The 21,562-nt window shown below is 36.4% G+C and overlaps 1 protein-coding gene and 1 long non-coding RNA gene across 6 annotated transcripts in view; one reads left to right on the forward strand and one right to left on the reverse strand.

Moving 5' to 3' along the window:
- LOC126248765 (serine-rich adhesin for platelets-like) overlaps positions 1–21,562 on the forward strand; it is a 286,230-nt gene that overhangs the window by 123,197 nt on the left and 141,471 nt on the right. The gene's annotated exons all lie outside the window — the stretch shown is intronic.
- LOC126248768 (uncharacterized) overlaps positions 1–21,562 on the reverse strand; it is a 70,141-nt gene that overhangs the window by 20,103 nt on the left and 28,476 nt on the right. Inside the window, exon 3 of one of the 3 annotated variants that reach the window (XR_007545534.1) lies at positions 2,141–2,182. The exons of the other annotated variants lie outside the window; for them this stretch is intronic. This is a non-coding gene — a long non-coding RNA (uncharacterized LOC126248768). Of the gene's footprint in view, positions 1–2,140; positions 2,183–21,562 lie in introns of those variants that run through there. 3 annotated transcript variants of the gene reach the window in all.

The following is a 21,562-nucleotide window of genomic DNA, read 5'->3' on the forward strand; positions in this document are numbered from 1 at the left end:
ATTCATGTTTCTGTAGTCAGGTACAAGCCAGAGTATTCACTCGAGTTGCAACAAGAAAGAGTAAAAAATCCAAAAATTCTAATTTCTTTCTTTTAATCATGAACCATTGAGATTGCAGGATTAAGTGCAAAAAGAAATTTTGAATAAATATCACCAGTTACCATAATTCTAAAGAATTTGATATGCATTATTTTAGGTTTGTGATTCATCAAACTAATCGAAAAAATAATCAGCTGACTGATTCTTCTTTATTTGATCATGTTAAATTACAGAATATCTCTATAAAGAATGCTAAAAATGAAGTTTCTCCTCAAGTAATGTGGAATGTAGGTCAACCAAATCATTTTCTAAAGGTTTATGATGTTTTCCAAGATTTTAAGCAAGTCACACAACTAAACAGCAATGTCGATGTAAATCCATTCAGTTTCATAGAGAATTATCCTATTGTTTATATAGATACGTCTAGGAGAATGAATTTGTTAGCTATCCAAGAAACTAGTATGAAATTATGTTTCACATTAAGTGATAAAATTTCTAATCATACTATCATTTATAAATTAATGTATGGCAAGAAAAATATAACATTTGATACTCAACACAGGATATTAACTGAAAATCATTAAATCAATACAAAAATTATCTTCTATTTTTTGGTTATTGAGAGAGAAACTTGTAAAAATACTATATAAAATTTTATATAATCTTTAATTACATTTGCAAATCACAATATTCACGATAGTTTTTGATAAACAAATAGAATTATCACAATAAATGTATAATAATAAATCACCAATATCATTATGATAGTTCTCAAATTCTTTTAAAGTTATAAAAAAGAAAAAAATTGATTTTTCTCTTGTTCACAAATATCTATAATACATTCTTTATAATTAAAAACAAATTCCTGATCTTCAAACCAATCATCATCATTATAATTTAGCATATATTCAATACTCTGTGTTCCTTGCTTTTAAAATATTCTATAATTAAAGATGGTTTAAAACTGGTTTTGTAAATATTAGTTTTGACTTTTTACTCTCTTGGTTCATTAAAAATATTTTTCCCTCATTAAAAATATTTTAGTCAAATTTAAATTCTTATCATATGTTAGTCATATTCTGTGGTTTAATTTATAAGAAAAGGTTTTATTACATTTTTAAAAAGTAAGAATATTTTTAGAATTTATTAAAAAATTTATCCCTTTACTCACAAATCTAAATTTTTTCTCATGCTTGAGATTTTATTTTTATTTTATTTTATTTTATAATCAGTTAAAATATGTAATTATTTTGATTTTCTTTTCAGTCATTACATTTGGCTAAATTTACTGAATAAATTAGATTGGGACTGAGGAGGTGATTGGGAATCAGCTTTAGCAGATGGAGATGGCTGGTAGCCACAGGCATGGGCTAGATTCGGCCATTTCCATCTGCTGGGTACATTCAGAATATATCCAACACTGGAAATGGAAATGAGCATATGGCATCAGTGGCCGGGAGTTCCCAGTCGAGAAGTTTGACTGCCAACTGCAAGTCTTATTGAGTGCAATGCCACATTGGGCGACTTGCACATCGACAGTGGGCATGAAATGATGATGAGGACAGCACAACACCCAGTCTCTGAGGGGAGAAAATCTCCCTCCCCAGCCAGGCGCCAAACCTGGGCCCCCGTAAGTGGCAATCCAACATGCTGACTGTTCAGCTATCAGGCGCCAAACCTGGGCCCCGGTGCGTGGCAATCCAACGTGCTGACTGTTCAGCTATTGGGCTGGATATATCCAATACTTTGATGTTGATAGTGTTAATTAAGGTATCAGACTTGATGGCATCATTTTGGACCATTAATTATGGTAATATTGGCTACCACTTTTAACTGGGATGACATTCCAACACACATAATTACCCTAAAGGAGTGGAAGAACAAATGTTTTCCACCCCTTGTAGAATGTGCCATGACATTATAAAATGCTAGTAAAACAGTTACACACTGTAACATCAATGTTATGTCATAAATTACGTTAAAATTAACCACCATTTTGCAGACAATGCCATAATGTCATTAATTTCTACACATACTGTAACATCAAAATGTCGTTCCTCATAAACAGTGGTAATGTTTGCCGCCGTTTTTGAGATGAATGACTCTGCTGATAGTGATGGGCCTCTCACTACAGCATACAGACCTGGAATGATGAAACTCAAGTAATCGGAATAATAATGAAATTAATTTTTATTATTATTATTATTTATAACAAATACCCAAATACTGATAGCAAAAGAAGCTTATACTCTCACTACAGTGCACCTAATTAAAATCATGAAGCTTGGATAATTGCAGTAATAATAAGATTAATTTATTATTAATACAGTTATTTATAGCAAATACCCACAGCCTGATCCCAGACATACCTGATCCTCCAACTAAAGCATATAGTCCTGGAAAGACATGGCCCATGCAGTTGCTCAAGTATCAAAATGGGGAGGGGATATTGGTTCCTGTTGGATCAGTGGGAAAGGGGGGAAGGGAGGGGGCTATTGGATATACCATGTAGAATTGCATGGTCAGGATGGATGGCTCCCATGGGGATGGGGGGGGGGGGGGGAGTTGGGGTGAGGGGATGACCTTGAAGGTAACTACCACAAGACAATACTGATCATACACATAGAATCTGCTTAAAAATAAGTACAGGCATATCCCTAGTTGAGAATAGATCAAAAAGTCAAATATGACCCCGGTGTGTCTAACATCATTGGATAAATAAACGGCTACTACTACTACTACTACTACTACTAGCACAACTACTTCTGTTACTGAATCATCCTGAAAGCCTGTCAGGGAGGGGCAATATTTCTTGATCCCCAAAAAGCAACTGACCATGTTGAATAATGCTTTTTGTGCAGCCACAGGGAATCGTGTTACGACTCAAACTGTGCACAATAGGCTGCATGATGCACAATTTCACTCCTGACGTCCATGGTGAGGTCCATCTTTGCAACCATGACATCATGCAGCACAGTACAGATGGGCCCAACAACATGCTGAATGGACTATTCAGGATTGGCATCACGTTCTCTTCACCAATGAGTGTTGCATATGAATTCAACCAGACAACTGTTGGAGATGTGTTTGGAGGCAACCTCATCAGGCTGAATGCCTTAGACACACTGCCCAGCGGGTGCAGCAAGGTGGAGGTTCCCTGATATTTTGGGTGGCATTATGTTGGGCCGATGTATGCCGCTGGTGGTAAGGAAAGGCATCGTAATGGCTATATGATACATGAATGCCATCCTCCGACCGATAGTGCAACCATATTGGCAGCATATTGGTGAGGCATTCATCTTCATGGATGACAATTTGCGCCCCCACATCATCCACATCTTGTGAATGACTTCCTTCACGATAATGACATCAATCCACTAAAGTGGCCAGCCTGTTCTCCAGACATGAACACTGTCGAAAATGCCAGGGGTAGATTGAAAAGGGCTGTTTATGGACGATGTGAGCCACCAACCACTCTGAGGCATCTACGCCGAATCGCCATTGAGGAGTGGGACAATCTGGACAAAAAATGCCTTGATGAACTTTTGGATAGTATGCCATGATGAATACAGGTATGCATCAATGAAAGAGGGTGTGCTACTGGGTATTAGAGGTACTGGCGTGTATAGCAATCTGGACGACCATCTGTGAAGATCTCGCTGTATGGTCGTACAATACACAATATGTGGTTTTCATGAGCAATGAAAAGGGTGGGAATGATGTTTATGTTGATCTCTATTCCAACTTTCTGTACAGTTTCCAGAACTCTCAGAACCAAGATGATGCAAGACGTTTTTAGATGTGTGTATAAGTAGAAATGGAAGCAAAGTGTAGACAGACTGCAACAAGGCATGTATGTCAGCTCAGGAAGCGATGGAGTGAAGATGCCGAAGCTAGAACAGGTTCCTGGAGCCTAATTGGTGAATGTAAATAATACACAGGCAGAAAAAAGGAAAAACAGAGAAGGATTAGTTGTATGTAGGGCAAAATGCCATTTGGAACATACTAAAGTTCCTCATTCTTTACTCATCCAGTAAATCCCTACATACTGTGGGATGTATTTATGTACACACACACACACACACACACACACACACACACACACACACACACACACACACACACACACACACAGAGAGAGAGAGAGAGAGAGAGAGAGAGAGAGAGAGAGAGAGAGAGAGAGAGAGAGAGAGAGAGAGAGAGATTAATAGTACAACAAATTAATTCTATTTGGTGTTCCCTTAGCAGCAGTAGCAATTTTCTTAGTTTTGCTTGAAGGCTCTGTGGCCGGCCGTGGTGGTTGAGCGGTTCTAGTCGCTTTACTCTGGAACCGCGCGACCACTACGGTCACAGGTTCGGACGCTGCCTCGGGCATGGATGTGTGTGATGTCCTTAGGTTAGTTAGGTTTAAGTAGTTCTAAGTTCTATGGGACTGATGACCTCAGATGTTAAGTACCATAGTCTGTAGAGCCATTTGAAGTCTCTGTACTACACGCTGTCTAAAAATTCTGCCACTGAATAAAAGTAGTGATCTAATAACAATTTAGGGATTTATAAAACAACGAAAATGAGAAAATAATTTTCATTTTAAGTGGGAGACCATGGTACATGTCTATAGCATTATTCGTAATGGATATTTTAAATGCTGTTGTCCACAGTGGCTGGACATGGGGTTTGCCTTTTTGCCTGGTATAATGTTCATGACATTAAAGTTTTTTTATCTCTTTTAAAGTCTCCCTCATACATTTAAATGTTTCTAGAATAAAAATACAGGGGAGAGGGAAGATCAAAAACTACTGAAAGAGTGGCCTGCAGGAATCCATTTGTCATGCATGGTGCATTGTTCTTACAGTTCGTTTTTGGCTCAGGAAGATGAGTTGCGCTACACCACACTGTGACCCCATACTGTAGGATGCTATGGAACTGTGTAAAGTATGCAACTCCAACAGTGTGGAAGCTTGCTTTGTGTAAAAGTAAATGTAGGCTGTGGCATACTTTCTTAAGTGTCACATTTGATTTTGTTATGTGAGTCTGCCATTTGAAATCATGTTGAAGCCACACGCCTAAAACTTTTGCTTCCAGTGAGAGTGTAATTCTACTGGTGTTTATGTCACAAAGGTGTTAGGTGCTACCCTATTTAAACAAAAGCGTAGAAAAGTTATTTTGGATGCAATTATTCTTATCTTATTTGCTTCAAAATGGTAATTTAGTTGATAGGTGCCTTATTTATGTTTGCGTGTAGTTGTCTTGGGCCATTTGCTCCAAGAAAGATATGAGCATCATCTGTAAATTAGATATATATTTGTGATTCAATGCTGAGATTTATGTCATTTATTTCAGAAGGAAAACAATAGGCCCAAGAATGGATCCTTGGGAGACTCCACATATTATTCCTGCCTCTGAAAAATATGTTCCAGTACTATCATTTAGTTCATGTGTTAGTACTACTTTCTGTTTCCAATTTGTGAAGTACTTTTGAGCTTTTCCCACAGGATTCTGTGGTCCAAGATGTCAAAAGCTTTGCTAAAATCTAAGAAAATATAGGAGCATTTTGTTTTATGCTCATTTCTTCTAGGGCATTTTGTAAAAAATTATAGATGGCATTAATCATGGATTTATTTTTCTGGAAACCATACTGGACATCAGTGAGGATTTTCTTCTTGTCCAGGAATTTCATTAATCTCTTAGACATGAATCTTTCAGTGAGTTTGCCAAAAGCTGATAATAAAAAGAAAACTCTATAATTTTCTAAATTAGCTTTGTCATCTTTTTTGTGAACAGCTGTCATTTTGGTAGCTTCAGGAGAGCCAGCAAAGCTTCCTGTTGAATAGGATGAGTTGATTATTTCTGCAAGGAGTGTTGCAGTGTTTATAATATATTCCTTTATGATGAAGTCTAGAATCCCCTCAGTTCCCAAGGACTTTTTTGAAGATTTTTGCTATATAACTGATTTCATTCAGGGTAGTCTCATAGAGATAAACAGTGTGGAGGTAAGAGTTTACTTTGCTCTGTTGATTGTTTTTGCTGTCCTCTCATTTTTGATTGTTATATTTTTTGTGTTGTTTGCATAGTGCTGGCTGAAGAGATTTTCAGTATGCTGGGGGTCAGTAACTACTTGTTGTCACAGTTCAGGGTGATATTTTCCTTTCTACTATTTCCTCTCTACACTATTACTTTCCGTGCTGCCCTTGAAAGATATCACTTCTGTTACCACACACTTCTTATTCATAGAATTAAACACATCACTTTTGTTGTTGAGAGGAAAGGCTTCTGAGATGTCATACTTCAGATTTAATTTTATGCCTACGGTTTTTAAACTCTTGTAAGTAATACATTTCTTTCTCACTCTATTGAGGCTAGGCCATGAGTAGTGTGAAACCTTCTTCCATGTTCACTTATATCCACGAACGTTGCATTCTTAAATTGGAGCAGATATTTTGAACCTCTTTGATTGCTTTTTGTACTTCTTGATTTATAGAGTACCATTTTGGTAACCCATGGCAATATGCCATCTTTGTTCTTTTTTTATTGTTTGTTCATTGCTATGTCATGTGCTCCAATGAGGAAAACAGAAAAATCATTTGTGTTCAGCACCAATACTTTTCCATGGCTGACTTCAGTCACAACTTTCAAATTGGTGCTTCGTTTCAAAAAGCCGTTGAATTCATAAACACTTCTGTTGCTTAATCTAGTGACTATTCCTCATCCGTAACTATCCATAAAAAATAAATTTTAGCTGTGCTTGTTAAAAGAAGTTTACATGTTTCAAATATACTATTGTGGTGTGCTACATTTTCTCTTGTACTAGTGCCCTCAATCACTTTTCCCATGCGGTTCAACAATATCCCAGTATGATTACTGGAGGTTGGCACCTTTTTATTGTTCACAGTCACTTTTGTCCATTTCCTTTTTACAGTGCAGTTAACCTATCTCCTTTGCTCAGTCCTTTTTATCTCCAGATGGTTCATTAGTAACTTCACCAATACAGGCCTTAACTAAAAGTACTTCATATGGATTTTCATGCACAAAGTTTATACTGTTCACACGATCTACCACTATGTGAATACTGTGTTTGTTCAAAAGTTTAATCCACTTATCTGCAGGATATATGCTTTCTTGTACATATATCGGCGTGTTTTTATGTGGCATCAGTTGATGATTTCACGATTTAAGTTCATTTATTTCCATATGTTGTGCACTGATTATGAATTGCATACTAGATAAACATTTCTTCAGTCTCATAATTTAGACATTACATTTTTGTCATGCTTTTTTACCACTGAAATTAAAGCTTTTTTTTTACACTTGCCACCATGTTTGCAAACAACTTAATTCCTAAACAGAGAATAACGGTGATCTGGAAATACATTAAGATGGCTCATTCCCAGTTCAGCTTAGAAGAACATATAAAAACAGGTAACAGCACTCCTAGATTCAGAACCATAGGTTCTTTTTTAAGGGAGGAAAGATGAATTGCTTGGAAAGGTTAGTCTGGGAAATGAGGGACCACTGTAAGAAGATAAAACTGCTGACCCCTGTGGTGAACCATTGTTCAATGTTACACAATTACTTGTATGTACTGTATCTCGGATTTTGTTTACATTTGGTATGTTTCTGAATATGGTGAGAGTACAGCTGTAGTTGATCGTCCTTGTCAGCTTGGCCAGGATTGATGGACTCCAGACCAAGTTAATGGGGCTCACTAGGTTTGGCCGATGTATACTATGCTCATAGGTATATGAGATGGGAGAGAGGCCCCAATTGTACTTAATCAGTTTTGATTTGGAAAAGACATTAACTTTATCTGATGTTTCACTAAATTGGCCTACTGTTGTAGACAATTACTTAGATTTTACGTGGAATGTATGACCTTCATAGTGAAGGCATGAAACGGTATGCTTTAAGAGGATGAGGTAAAATTGGATCAGGCATAATTGGATACTGTAGTCAGAAACTTAATAGCAATATAAAGGGTATTGTAACAACTATGCAAGATAAACCAGGAATTCCAAAATTTTTATGGGTATAATAACAATAACTTCATGTGACTCAACAGCTGGTGGAAGTCTTTCAATTGGACACCACTTGAACAATTTCAGTTTCCCAATGTCCATAACCCACACCAGCAATGCTACGGGGAAAGTGGACATAAAGTTTAATGTGGAATCCAAACCATGTGTCATGCCTGGCAGATCATCACGCCATTGCAAGGTACAGGCAAGATTATATATATATATATATATATATATATATATATATATATATATATATATATATATATATATATATATATAAAAAGAAGAAGAAGAAGAAGAAGTCAACTAACTGGGATATATATATAAAAGAAGAAGAAGAAGAAGAAGAAGAAGAAGAAGAAGTCAACTAACTGGGATCTGAGCCCACAACCTTTCTCTTTCCTGGCCCAACTGTCATTATACTAAAATCTGATCTTGTTACCAAAGGAGCAAGAAGTTTTCAGCGATGATTTTTGAGATCAAGTCGTATTTTTCTACAAAATGATGCAAATGAAGCTGATTTTGCTGTCAGTGAGTATGTTCACTAAAAACAGAAAGTGTATGTCATACAATGAAGGCTTTCATGACCAGATGTTTCAACTGCGACGAATTCTTCCGGGTTGTATGGCCATGGTCCATGGAAGGTTTCGTCCAAAGCTATGATAGACATCTACCGAGGTGCTCCAGGTTGTGCTGAGTCTTTCCGACAGTCGGCCCTTGCAGGGACACCCGCATTGTCACCCATGCCCCCCCCCCCCACACCAACCCACCCCCCCCCCCAGTCAGCCCGCAAGCTATTTGTTCATTTCTTTCATCAGTTGACTTGACTGTACTGATTTATCAAGTATTTGTACTTTCCTATGTAGTACGCACATGCGGGTCATCGTATTTTATATGTTTCTGCATGGCACACAGATAGCTAACGCATACCTATGAGAAACGTCATGGCCATTCTAGTGATCTCGATATGTTATTCTGTCTGGCATTTGTTTGAGAAAATTCGCGAATACTCTATGGTTTTCTTTTACAGAGAACCTTCGATACATAGCATTATCAATAAGGACTATTCGCCGAATAGGAAGCTGGTTTACACTCAGAAGCAAACATTTTAAGACTGAAGAATGAATAAGTGAAAAGTCCTTGTTGTAGCAAGTGCAAGTGTGAAGATTAGTCAATAGTGAGAGTGATCAGTTGATTGTGAAATACTAATAATAATAATTCAAAGTAATTTCTCAGTAAAAATATTGTTATGAGACTCGTAATAATATTTTTACTTATAACATAATGATAGTTTCCCATACCTAACTCATACCATGAGTTATGTATGGGAAATTATTGATGCATATATCTCTAGTAATAGTGACTTTCGAGAAGATTCCTAAAAACACATTGTTACTATATAGGCCTTCTATCAAATGCACTAGAAAGGAATGGAATCAACAGTAAAAGTTTCACACACATAAATTGCTGGATGATGTCATCATTGGAAACTCAACCTTATATTATGTGTCGCAAGGTACATATTGGCTTGTCGCTTTCACAGTAGGTATTTGTTCACACTCCATAAAAGTCTGGAAGTGAACATTCTAGCAGCGAATGTTCTTGAAACAACTGAGCCACATATATAAGGGAATCAGAGTCCCTGCCAGAAGGTCAGATTGAAAGCTACAATCGTCGCGATAAGTTGGAAGTAATTAAAAGTGAACAACTGCAATTATTGGCTATTACCATGGACTTCAGTCAGTGTTGTGCTTGGTGATATTAGGAATATGCGGAGTGCGACCATGTGTGTTTTAGTGCTAAGTGTACTAGTGTTGCACTTTTCAGTGTGAATAAAGTGTTTATTCGAGAATAATTGGCATCTAATTTACCTATGTCTTAACAACACAATACAATGGATTGTTATGTAATAAGGATAAGAAAAATAGAAACATATGAAGATTCCAGTCACCATTCAGCCACAAAAACACCACCAGATGTACAGGCGGAGTCCAGCACTTCGTCGAAACTCCCACAGCAAAGTTCATCGACTGATTCCTTTAATCCCACGGATATTGGAAATTATTTGGAGATATTAGCGTCAGGAAATATTAGTGATGATATAAAACACAAGCTTCTCACAGCTCCAAGGAATCCCAAAAAAGGTTATATCTTTCCTACTTCCGAGCACAACAAGAGGGGACGGGTTGAATGCAAACAAGTGCACTAAAATCACTTTGAACAGTATCCATGGCTAGTGTTCTCACATGTTAAAAAGGGACTTCTTTGCATTAACTGTTAAATTTTTGTGAATTAAAATGGTTGGAGTAAAGAAATTGATTATCGCCAAGAAACTTGTGCCTGAACCACTAACAAGTTTGCCAAACTTACTGGTAAAGATGGTGACCTTAAGACCCACTCTCAGCTCAAGTATCATGTTAAAGTGTCAACAGATGCAAAATTATTTTTGGCGACATGAGACAACCACAAACTTGAGGTCATAAATCAATTTTCAAGACAGAGAATGGAAAGCATTAGGGAAAACATAGACCGTCTTGTACTTATAATAAAAACAATTATATTTCAGGGAAAGCAAAATATTCCTCTGTGGGGCAATGAGATGGTGGGAGTCTATTAGAAAACAAAAATGATTGTGAAAGTGTAGTGAGTAACGAGGGAAACTTTAGAGCTCTTGTAAGATTTAGAATTGACACTGGAGACTTGCAACCAAAACATCACCTTGAGACCAATAAAGTGAATGCCACTTACATAAGTAAAACAATGTGTAACGAACTTATTTCATGCTGTGCAACAGTGATGTTATCAAGAATACTGGAGGAAATCAAAGGTTCTCATTATGACAGCATAATCTTTGATGAGACAATGGGCATAGCGCACATCACCCAACTGAGTTTAGCTGCAAGAAATGTTGATGGTGATGGCAAATTACACAAAAGACTTTGGGTTTCGTTGACATGCATAAAGACAATGGTTGTAGTGGAAATATTGATGATGAACCTCAACAGAGTCAAGATGAAGAGCGCAGCATTACTGGTGAAGTATTCTGTACTATGATTCTAAGGAGGATGGAAAGCCTTTCTCTGTCACTGGAGAACTGTATGGGTGTAGGCTGTGAAGGTTGCTCAGTTAATATGTAAGAATTGAAAGGACTTGTGGCTACAATAAAAAAGAAAGCTATCAAAGCACAAGTAGCATCATGTCGAAGTCATCAGCTCAACCTCGCTGTCTCTCGCAGTTGCATAGTTACAAGTGAGTGGAACTAACTTGGTACTATTGAAGAAGTAGTATCATTCTTTACACAATCTAGCAAGTGGTTCACAACATTGAAGAGTCACCTAAAACACTCGCTGCAGTCACATTGCCAAATGAGATGGGTTAAATGACATAATGCCGTTACTCAATTTGCAGCTGATCTCGGAACAGTTTGCAAAGTTCTTAAAGAAATACAGTGTTGGAGGGATAGAACAACTGCTGCAAAGCCAATATTCTCCTTCGAGCTCTCTCTAATTTCAAGTTTATTATCACTCTGTTTACACTGAGTGACATTATGAGCATAACATATCCACTCAGCAAAATCTTACAAGATGTTATGATGGTAAAAGTAAAATTAGATTTGATGCTCAAGGTGCATGACAGCATGAGAGCTAATGGTGATAGCCACTTTTCTCGTATTGTTGAAGAGGCAAAGGTAGTTATGGAAGTGTCTGATGTGGAGATAAGTGTTCCTCATCTTAAAGGCAGACAAAGACCCAGGGGCCGGCCGGTGTGGCCGTGCGGTTAAAGGCGCTTCAGTCTGGAACCGCGTGACCGCTGCAGTCGCAGGTTCGAATCCTGCCTCAGGCATGGATGTGTGTGATGTCCTTAGGTTAGTTAGGTTTAATTAGTTCTAAGTTCTAGGCGACTGATGACCTCAGAAGTTAAGTCGCATAGTGCTCAGAGCCATTTGAACCATTTGAACCAAAAGACCCAGGGAAAACTGTGATCATAATGATGATGCTATAACATATTGGAAAAGAACTGTTTTTATTACAACACTGGATCATGTTACGACTGACATGAGAGAATGTTTCGCTGAAGAAAATATTTATCATTTAAAATTCAACATACATTTGCCCTCAACACTACTGAAACATGACGGTAATGATCTGGCACATAAATTGAATCAGTGCTTAACTGAACTACTGTTCTTTGAAGAAGAATCACTCTTTGTGACTAAAAAGATACTAATGGGAGAGATTCTTCAAAACAAGCAAATGAGCATAAATGCCCTTAATGTTCGTGATTTTGTTATGCAAACATTGTCTGTTTGTCCAAGATCTGACCATCCTACTTTGCACACACTGTACAAAATATTTGCCTGTCTACCTGCATCTACTGCTGGAGTAGAAAGAAGTTTTTCAACATTGCGGCGTACAAAGACATGGCTGAGGTCGACAATGAGGGAGGATTGTCTTAATGACTTAGTTCTGTTGAACACTCACCCTGACATTGATTGTCCTATTGACAATGTAATTAACCAATTTGCCAGGAAGAATAGGCGCATAGAATTCATCATTTATGGAAGAGAACCAAATTGTAACATTTTTATATCATAAGATGACATTGTGTATAATCAGTTTCAATAAAACTTTCTTAAACTTTGCATGTGACTTGATTATTTTTTATTATGGTAAAAGTAAAGGTAGCTCAAGATATCTTTAGCACTCCCTCCTTGAGGTTTTCCTATATCCGCCACTGCAGTCAGTGCTAAGGCATTCTGTCTTACTTCTTTCAACACTGCCAATTATTCGTTAACGTGAAAAATGCCAAGTTGCATCATGGTTCAGAATCCATGTTAAACCGTATGTCCCACTATAAGTGGCAGGATAAGACATTTCAAAGGTGTAGACTATACCACCCCCAATAGTACTGTAACCAGTAAAATATTGTGGTACACAATGCTGCCACCAAAATTTTTGATCACTTATCCTATGACATAAAATGTCTGACTGTCAGAAAAGTTCAATTTGAAAAAAACTAAAAAGTTCCTCCTTGACAATTTTTTTTCTTCCATAGAAGAATTTTTAATTCTGAAATGTGTGAAAGGTGATGGTTAGGAATTATTAACTCCCAACAGTACTTTAAAAAAGTAGATGATGAGCGTGTAACCATATTTATGTTACAATTAATGCTAAAAATGAACCACAGAATATGAAATTATCTAAAATTTAGATAGAAGGAAGCTTTTACTTACAAGGAGCTGATGAGAAAACATTTTACTACTGGTCATTAAAACTGTAGCACCAAGAAGGATAGCAAATAACAAAATTTTAGTTATTGTACATATATATTATAGCAGAAAGAGTACATTATTTAATATGTTATTGATTTGGGGGTATATAGGGTGCAAAATTTAGTACACTGCACTGCCACCTCTGCCAGAAACAACAGCTCTAACTTTGCTGGGCATGGAGTTGGACTCAGCTTGGATGACATATATGTATATAATTATATGCTGCTTCACCCATTTCATCAAACATAGTGGCTGGTGAATGGTGGCATGCCAGTCTCTCAGCAAATCATGACCAAATGTTTTCAATGGGTCACACATGTTCTGGCCAGTGCAACAGTCGAATACCCTCTGTATCGATGTGACTCAGGGTAGTACAGGAAACATGTAGTGTTCTGTTATGTTGAAAGGTAATGTCATGGAGATGGCTACTGTCCTTAACATGTCAGATATGTAATGGCTGCAATCCAAATTACTGTGTGAAGCAGAAATGTATCCAAAGGCACTTCATACCTCAACACTAGGTGCTGGGCCCATCTGACAATGACGTATGCACTCCAGTAACATTTGTTCTTTTCTGACCCTCCACACACAGATACACCCATTGTGATGTTGTACCCATATTTGGGAGTTGTCTGAAAAAACTGTGATGTGCCAGTCAGATATTTAGTGTTATCACAAGCTGAAGCAGTGTTGGCATGCCCCTCTCTCTCTCTGCCACACCAGGGGAAGCTGCGATAATGATCATCATGTTGACACTTGGTGCTCGAGACATCAATCCACTGCTTGTGTTATGCTGCTCATTTTCTGACGCAAAGTGTCTGATGTGGCTGTATGATCCTGCACAGCAGAGTAAACAATATATCTGTGTTACTGAGCACTAGTCTTGCATGGCCACTGAAATCTTACATTGTATTGAGTGTGGCCCCCTGAACCCAATTCCGTGGTCACATGGCAATCAAGGGATCCTGACTAATTTGAGCAGCAACATAACAGAATCCAAATGGCAGTGTGGTATTTCTACCTGTTTTGTGCAGTTTCACTGAAATGCTAATCATATGGGTAATTACAGTACACTTCATGAAAACTTGACATTTGTTGTGTGCCATATTTATGGTGGTGCAATTTTAATGTTTTGTCACTAAAACCATCTAGATCACTATTGCACTGTTTTTCCTTATTTATTACACTAAGGTTAGAACTTGCATAACAAGGTTCAATGTCAGTATTAAAACCTACCAATAACAGGGCATCATAATCAGGGGCAACTGATGACCTGAAACTTCCTGGCAGATTAAAACTGTATGCCAGACCGAGACTCGAACTTGGGACCTTTGCTTTTCGCGGACAAGTGTACCTCATCTCCTACCTTCTAAACTTCACAGAAGCTCTTCTGCAAACCTCGCAGAACTATCACTCCTGGAAGAAAGGATATTGTGGAGACACGGCTTAGCCACAGCCTGGGGGATGTTTCCAGAATGAGATTTTCATTCTGCAGTGGAGTGTATACTGATATGAATCTGTGTGCTGGACGGAGACTCAAACTTGGGACCTTCGCTGTGAGGTGCCTATTGAAAAATCTGAAGAGGAACCAATCCTTAGAACACAAGAAAACTGTCACAGAATGGGCATTATATAGTATTAAGCTTAAGTTGTCACAGCAAATCTGTGAGGAGATTAATGGGCAAGGAAGGCAATGGTATTTAGTTCTTAGGGAGGGTACTCATATAATGTTCCATTTAAGTTCTGTATGAATGCCAAGTTTACCACAAAACATTTAAAAAGTTGATGGAATTTAGTGGTGACCATCACAGAAAAAAATGGAAGAGCCAGACGATTTGTTTTTAGTTTACACAATTAACACAGTTCATAGAGACTTTCAAAAGTCAATTACACATGTTAACCAATGCATCAAAAGTGGCACAATGTCAGAAGAGAGTACACATCTGGGTTTCCTGCAGTATGGATAACAGATCAATCACAGTGTAGTACTGCAGCAATGGTGCAGCAACTGGAAATGTATTCCAAATTTGAAGCATACAGGAGAGTATGGTTCTTGTGGGGGAAAATGTCTAAACTGCACATAGATTCACCATGAAATTCTGGCTATATATGGACCAAATACAAAATCACATGCAGCCGTAATGAAATGGAACCAACATGTTAATCAAGATCTGAGTACACAACATCTTTTTGGCAAGCTGAAGGAACATGACAGAGGAAACAGATTCTCCAATAAAGAGAACTTTCACACAGTGATTCTCAAATGTCTCCATGACTATTACACGAAATCCTATTGTTGAGGGACTGTATGACTAGTAGGACATTCCAACTATTGTTTATAGAAATTTTATGACTATGTTGAAATGTATCTGTGTCACTCTGAAGAGTGTAACATTTAATAAAAGATACTTGGCCTGCCAAATGTTTAAGTTACTTTTTGATATCACCTCCTATTTTCAGCACCATACATTTCCAACATGTTATTAAAATTCAAATGATAGTTTGTTTTACAATTTTAAACATGGCTGTGAGCCAGAAATCATACAAGAATTTGATTTGTGTAATACAGCCAACCAGTTGCAATAAAATTTAACATGACCTGGTTTTGACACTCTCTATGGGTGTATTCATCAGAAAAACTAAAAACAATTACCTATAAAGATAACAAAACCATTAACATAGAGGAAAACCAATAATCATCTAGTTCAAGATGATGTCTAGTGCATTGACGTGTATTGACCGAGTCAGTAAAAGTTACAGTTCTGCTGTGAACAAATGAATCTGTGGGAATTGTAATACAGAAATCATGAAAGTAAACGAACACCTTTCACATTTACAAAAAATCACGGATGCTCTAAGACATGTTATTTCACAATTAACAAATAAAAATTCTGAGCTGAAGAAATCCTGTCGTATTCCAAACGATAAATCAAGTAAACTGCAAAATGAGAATCTGGAGAGTTATGAGTAACAGAAAGAAAGTGTCCAACTGGTAACAAACTTAGCAAGTGGGACTATTGTCACAGATAAAAACAGGTACAGTGTACTGCTGACAATTGGTGGTGGTTACAATAAGGATAACAAACTTCATAAATAGCGAGTGAATAGAAGAACAAATCAGTTCACAAAAGAAAAGTACAACATAAATTGATATCAGGTGGCTAAAGGTAGTGAACTTGTACAATCAGATGGAAAAAAAGAGTCAAGAAACCATGTAAACAATGTGAATGTAATGGCAAATCAACTTGGAAATCCACAATGAACTGAAATGTACTTTTGCTTGCTGAGAGAAATGAAAGAAAGCTTGCTAATACTGTACTAAGTGTGAACCATAACATCCAAGTTAGCAGCATGGTGGAGCCAAGTGCAAGATTGAAAAACATTGTAGCAGACATAGATTTAGAAGGCACAATGTTCCATGACAGTGATCTTGTCTTTGCTATATGTGCTGTTCCGAGATACAAAATAACAGTACTTTCTAACAAAGTACATAAATACAAGAAAAACTTACAGGGAATCCCTGGAGACTCAAAAAGTACACTATTATGCAGAACAGATAAGTGAATCCTGTAATGTTAGCAAAACAGCTTAGGATATAGTAAATGAAGAATGCAAAAATAAAGAGAATCCAAGATGCAGTAAGATGCAGTAGAAGAAAATGGAATTTTTCTTCTTAAAATTCAGTCTTGATCACACCATGTATGTTACAAGAACATAGATTCTTGTAACATATGTGGTGTATCAAGACTGAATTTTAAAAAGAAAAATTTTAAAATTCTGATCACTGTTCCAAAAGTGTTTATTAAAATTGTTAGGAAATGGAATGTTGGTGAATGAGGCAAAGACAGTATATGATGTCTTCTAATGAGTGTAACAGAATATGAGGTACTGAAAATAATCTGAAAATTCAAAATAAAAACATCTAGTGGCTGGGATGAAATTTTTATCTAAATTTCTTAAGGAAAGCAAAAAGGAATTAATAAAACCAGTAACACACTTAATAAACAGTTCAACTGACCAGGGGACCTTTCTAAACTTCTAAAAATTACTGAGACATGACTAGTGTATAACATGGAGCAACTACTGACATTAATAGTTACAGGCCACTCTCACTGACTTCAACACTTGGCAAGTTGTTTGAAAGAGTAATTCTAGACCAACTGGAATCTTTCATCAGTAAATACAGTCTGTTAAACAACTAGCAGCATGGGTTTCAAAAAGGGAGATCCACATTGACAGCAGTAGCAACTTTTATCCATGAACTGCAAAACAGTCTGGATAAAGAAAACAGTCATTGGATCTTCCCTTCATTTGTCTAAGGATTTCGATTCTATGAATCATGCAGTACTATTACCAAATTAGAAACTTACTATGTAAGAAGAGAGCACTGAACTACTGAAGACATTGTATTGAACTGTTTCATAAGAATGAAAATAAAATCTTAACAATAAAATAAGCATACAAAACTCTTAATTGTCAAACTCTCCAAGGAAGCATTCTTGGGCCATTTTTGTTTATTGTATGTATTAGTGACATAACACAGATGCAAAACTCAAAGCTGGTGAATTATGCTGATGCTACATCATTTATAAGCTGGTCCTATACTGACCAGCTAGCATTACAATACAATAAAGAGAACTCTGAGCTGATCACAGAATATCGGACAGTAAACAAACTTACATTGAATAAGGACAAGACTGTTCTAATGAAGTTTCTGTTAAATTATAACCAATCTTATACTGGCTCAATTTCTTCAGTTGAAACATCCGATAAATATAAGTCTTTAGGCATTGTGATTGACAAACATCTTACATGGACTCACGCAAGTTAATTATGGATTAATTCACATGCATTTGAAATATGGGATTGAAATTTGGGGAGAGCCCCCGAAGTGTACATGGATATGATATTCAGGCTTCAAAAGAGTGCAGTCAGGATAATTGCCAATGTAAGTAAATGTCAAGCCTGGAGGCACTACTTTAAAAATTATAATTTACTGACCGCGCATTCCTTGTATGTCCTTAAGACAATTATGTTGTAAAAGAGAATGATTAACTCAGTGTAATGAATGCAGAAATTCATAACTAGATGGAGTTATGCATCATGTGACAAAGCACCATCTTGTACTTTTTTCAATTTTTGCAACAGTTGACTGACTGCACAATCTTACAGTTTTATTTTGTATTTTGCATCAGTTGTCTACTTTTTTTCAATTTTTGCATCAGATGACTGACTGCACAATCTTACAGTTTTATTTTGTATTTTGCGTCAGTTGTCTACATGGCAAATGAGCATTTTTTGGTCACATGATGGATTAATGCTTTGCCCATGCTCTCTCTCTCTCTCTCTCTCTCTCTCTCTCTCTCTCTCTCTCTCTCTCTCTCTCTCCTGCATGCTGTGGTTCTCTCTCTCCCACACATTGTGTTTTTCTGGTTGGGAGACAATCCTCTAACAATATACCCAAACTGAGGTTAGTTTCTTTAATATAACATTGGCAGTTTGTGGTGGGATAACTGGAAATTATTTGTAGTTTGTTCTAGTTATAACTCATAAAAGTGATGTTCCAAATTACTACATGTAATAAAGCATCTGGTTTTCCATTCACAGGAAAATGAATATGCAGTAGGCCCCAATATGAGTCATAGTACCTGATCAGTCGCATAAATCAGCTGTTGATCTCACATCCCTGAGTCCAGTAAAGTCTAATTTAAGCCCCATAACTATTGTACAGTATTGGTCTGAAAGAAATGATGTTTGCAATTTGGATATTGTTAGTCAACTTAAATTTCTGAGGACTGTGAAAAAATATCAAATAATGAAATGTCATATTCTGAAGACATGGTAGACTCTTCAAATGGGAGACCAAGCAAGGGGCAGATAAAAAAGTACCTATCACAAAACCAACAAATAAGGAAGACAAAATGCATCATAAATGAGGCTTACATAAATCAAAAGGGCGAAGTAAAAGAAAAGAAAGACTTCAGAGAACATCTCTGCCCCTGTAAATAATTTTTGAAGTCAGGAAGAAATACTCTAAAAGATGAGTCTGGAAAATCCTACAGTACTGACTCACATGATGCTCAAACAGCACTTATTCATGCCATGGTATCAGAAAATGAAATAAAAAGGAAGACAGTTAAGAACTCACACCAAAGTATGAAAATGAGGGTGTACAAAATATGTGAGATTCCTGTATGTAAAACTTTCTTTCTCCAGACCTTTAGAATAATCAGTGGAAGGGAACATTTGGCTCTAAAGAAAATTAAATCAGTACAGAGCATTAGAGGCCTCTGAGGAGTGAGCTTCCTGAAGAAATATGCAAAGAATTAATAGATCATATCAGAAAATTTCCTAAATGAAAATCTCACTATAGAAGAGGTGAATGGAATAGAGAATGCCTCACCCCAGAAATTACCCTTAATGTCATGTACAGTTTGTACAAAGAAGTATATCCAGACCCCTGTATCACTGACATCTCGCAAGAAAATATTCTTGTCAAAATTTAATCTACCAAGAAAGAAGCTGATTAAAGATTTTTGTGATACACTTGAGGTTCTGATAAAAAATTGTGACAATTCAGTGGCAGAAAATCATAAGATCAACAAAAACACTCATCTTAATATAGCGAAGGCTGCTCAGGATCAGAAATCTTCAGATATTTTAAGAGCAATAGAAGATGAGAATGTAGAAGTTCTGTGTATTGACCTTGATAAAACAGTGCCTCTTCGAAGAGTTCCTACAAACACTGTGTTCTACAAGTGATAGTTGTAGCTATATAACACAGATATTCATAATGCTACTAATGACAAAGGGCACTGCTGTGTGTTTGGTTAGATGGTGAGGCAGGGTGTGGAGCACAGGAAGTAGCATCCTGTTTATTACAGCATTTAATGGAACAGATATCGACAGCCAAAAAAGTAATTTTCTTGTCTGATTCATGCAGTACACTGAACAGAAACATCAAGATGGCTCTAATGCTAAAATCAGTTTTAGATCAGTATCCTACATTGCAGAAAATAAGGCAGAGGTTTGTTATACCTGGACATAGCTTCTTTCCAAATGGCAGCAATTTCAGAGGCATAGAATGCACTCTCAAACTGCATCAGAGATTTTATACACCAGACGATTACATGAATGTCATGAAAATGTGATGTAAAATCCTCTAGTCCATAGAATGAGAGCTCAAGATTTCAAGAGTATATCAGATATAAAAAAACAACATAGTAAATTGCAAACCTGCTCACAAAATGAGGAGATACACTGGTTTAAGCTGAGAGAGATAGAATTGTTTAAAGACAAACTGTTCACTATGTTGTTCATATCTGAATTTAATTGTGAACCATTTGAAGTTGACATTGTGAAGAAATTAGCTGGTTGATATCCTCATATGCAGAACAAGACTTTGATGGCTTCGACTGACTGAACTTGATTTCATTGTTGATAGTGAAGAGCTTTTATTATAATTTCATTTCTAAAAAAATTAAAATTGTTTATTTTTAATTTATGTAATAATTTTGTAATGTTGTAATACGAATCAAATACTTATATGTAAAAATAAGGTGTGTAAATGTTCAGAATCAATGTTGATATCTACGTTCATAAGTCAGTAAAATACATTTACATCTTCAAACTCACTAAAATATTTTATTTATTCCCATAACTTTTTTAATCTGTAGAAATTACTTAAATGCATTAGAAAGAATATGTTATTTTCTGATTATATAAGGAGCATTTTTCTTCCAGTTACATATGAAGGTATTACTTCAATAAATAGGCAAATAAAATGTATAAACATGGAGCATTAATGCTATTTTCCTCATGTATCAGTTAAATATCAGTAAATATTGCCTGAACTAAAACAATCATGTCATATTTTCTGAAGTAAATGACAGTACATTCTTCTCAAATTTGCATTGCTTGACTAAGAGGTATTTTGGCTTGCAGTCAGTTAATGCAAAATGCAGAAATGAAAATCATACATAAAAACATCACACGTCCAAGCACCATTTCTATATAAATTCAGAGTTTCACTAAATTTTATATGGTTTGAAGATAACAGCATGTAAATTTAATTCAGTTTCATTATTTTACTGCTTAAAAACCAGATTTGGTGTAGCCAATGAATTTATATTAACACTTCCACGTTTTTGTTAATATCTCAAAATCAGATTCTGGCGCTTGGTCAATTTATGCATAAAACTGTCCAATTACAATACATGAACCAGATGTGGAAATG

This window comes from Schistocerca nitens, chromosome 3 (assembly GCF_023898315.1).
Source record: "Schistocerca nitens isolate TAMUIC-IGC-003100 chromosome 3, iqSchNite1.1, whole genome shotgun sequence".
Taxonomy (NCBI): Eukaryota; Metazoa; Arthropoda; class Insecta; order Orthoptera; family Acrididae; genus Schistocerca; species Schistocerca nitens.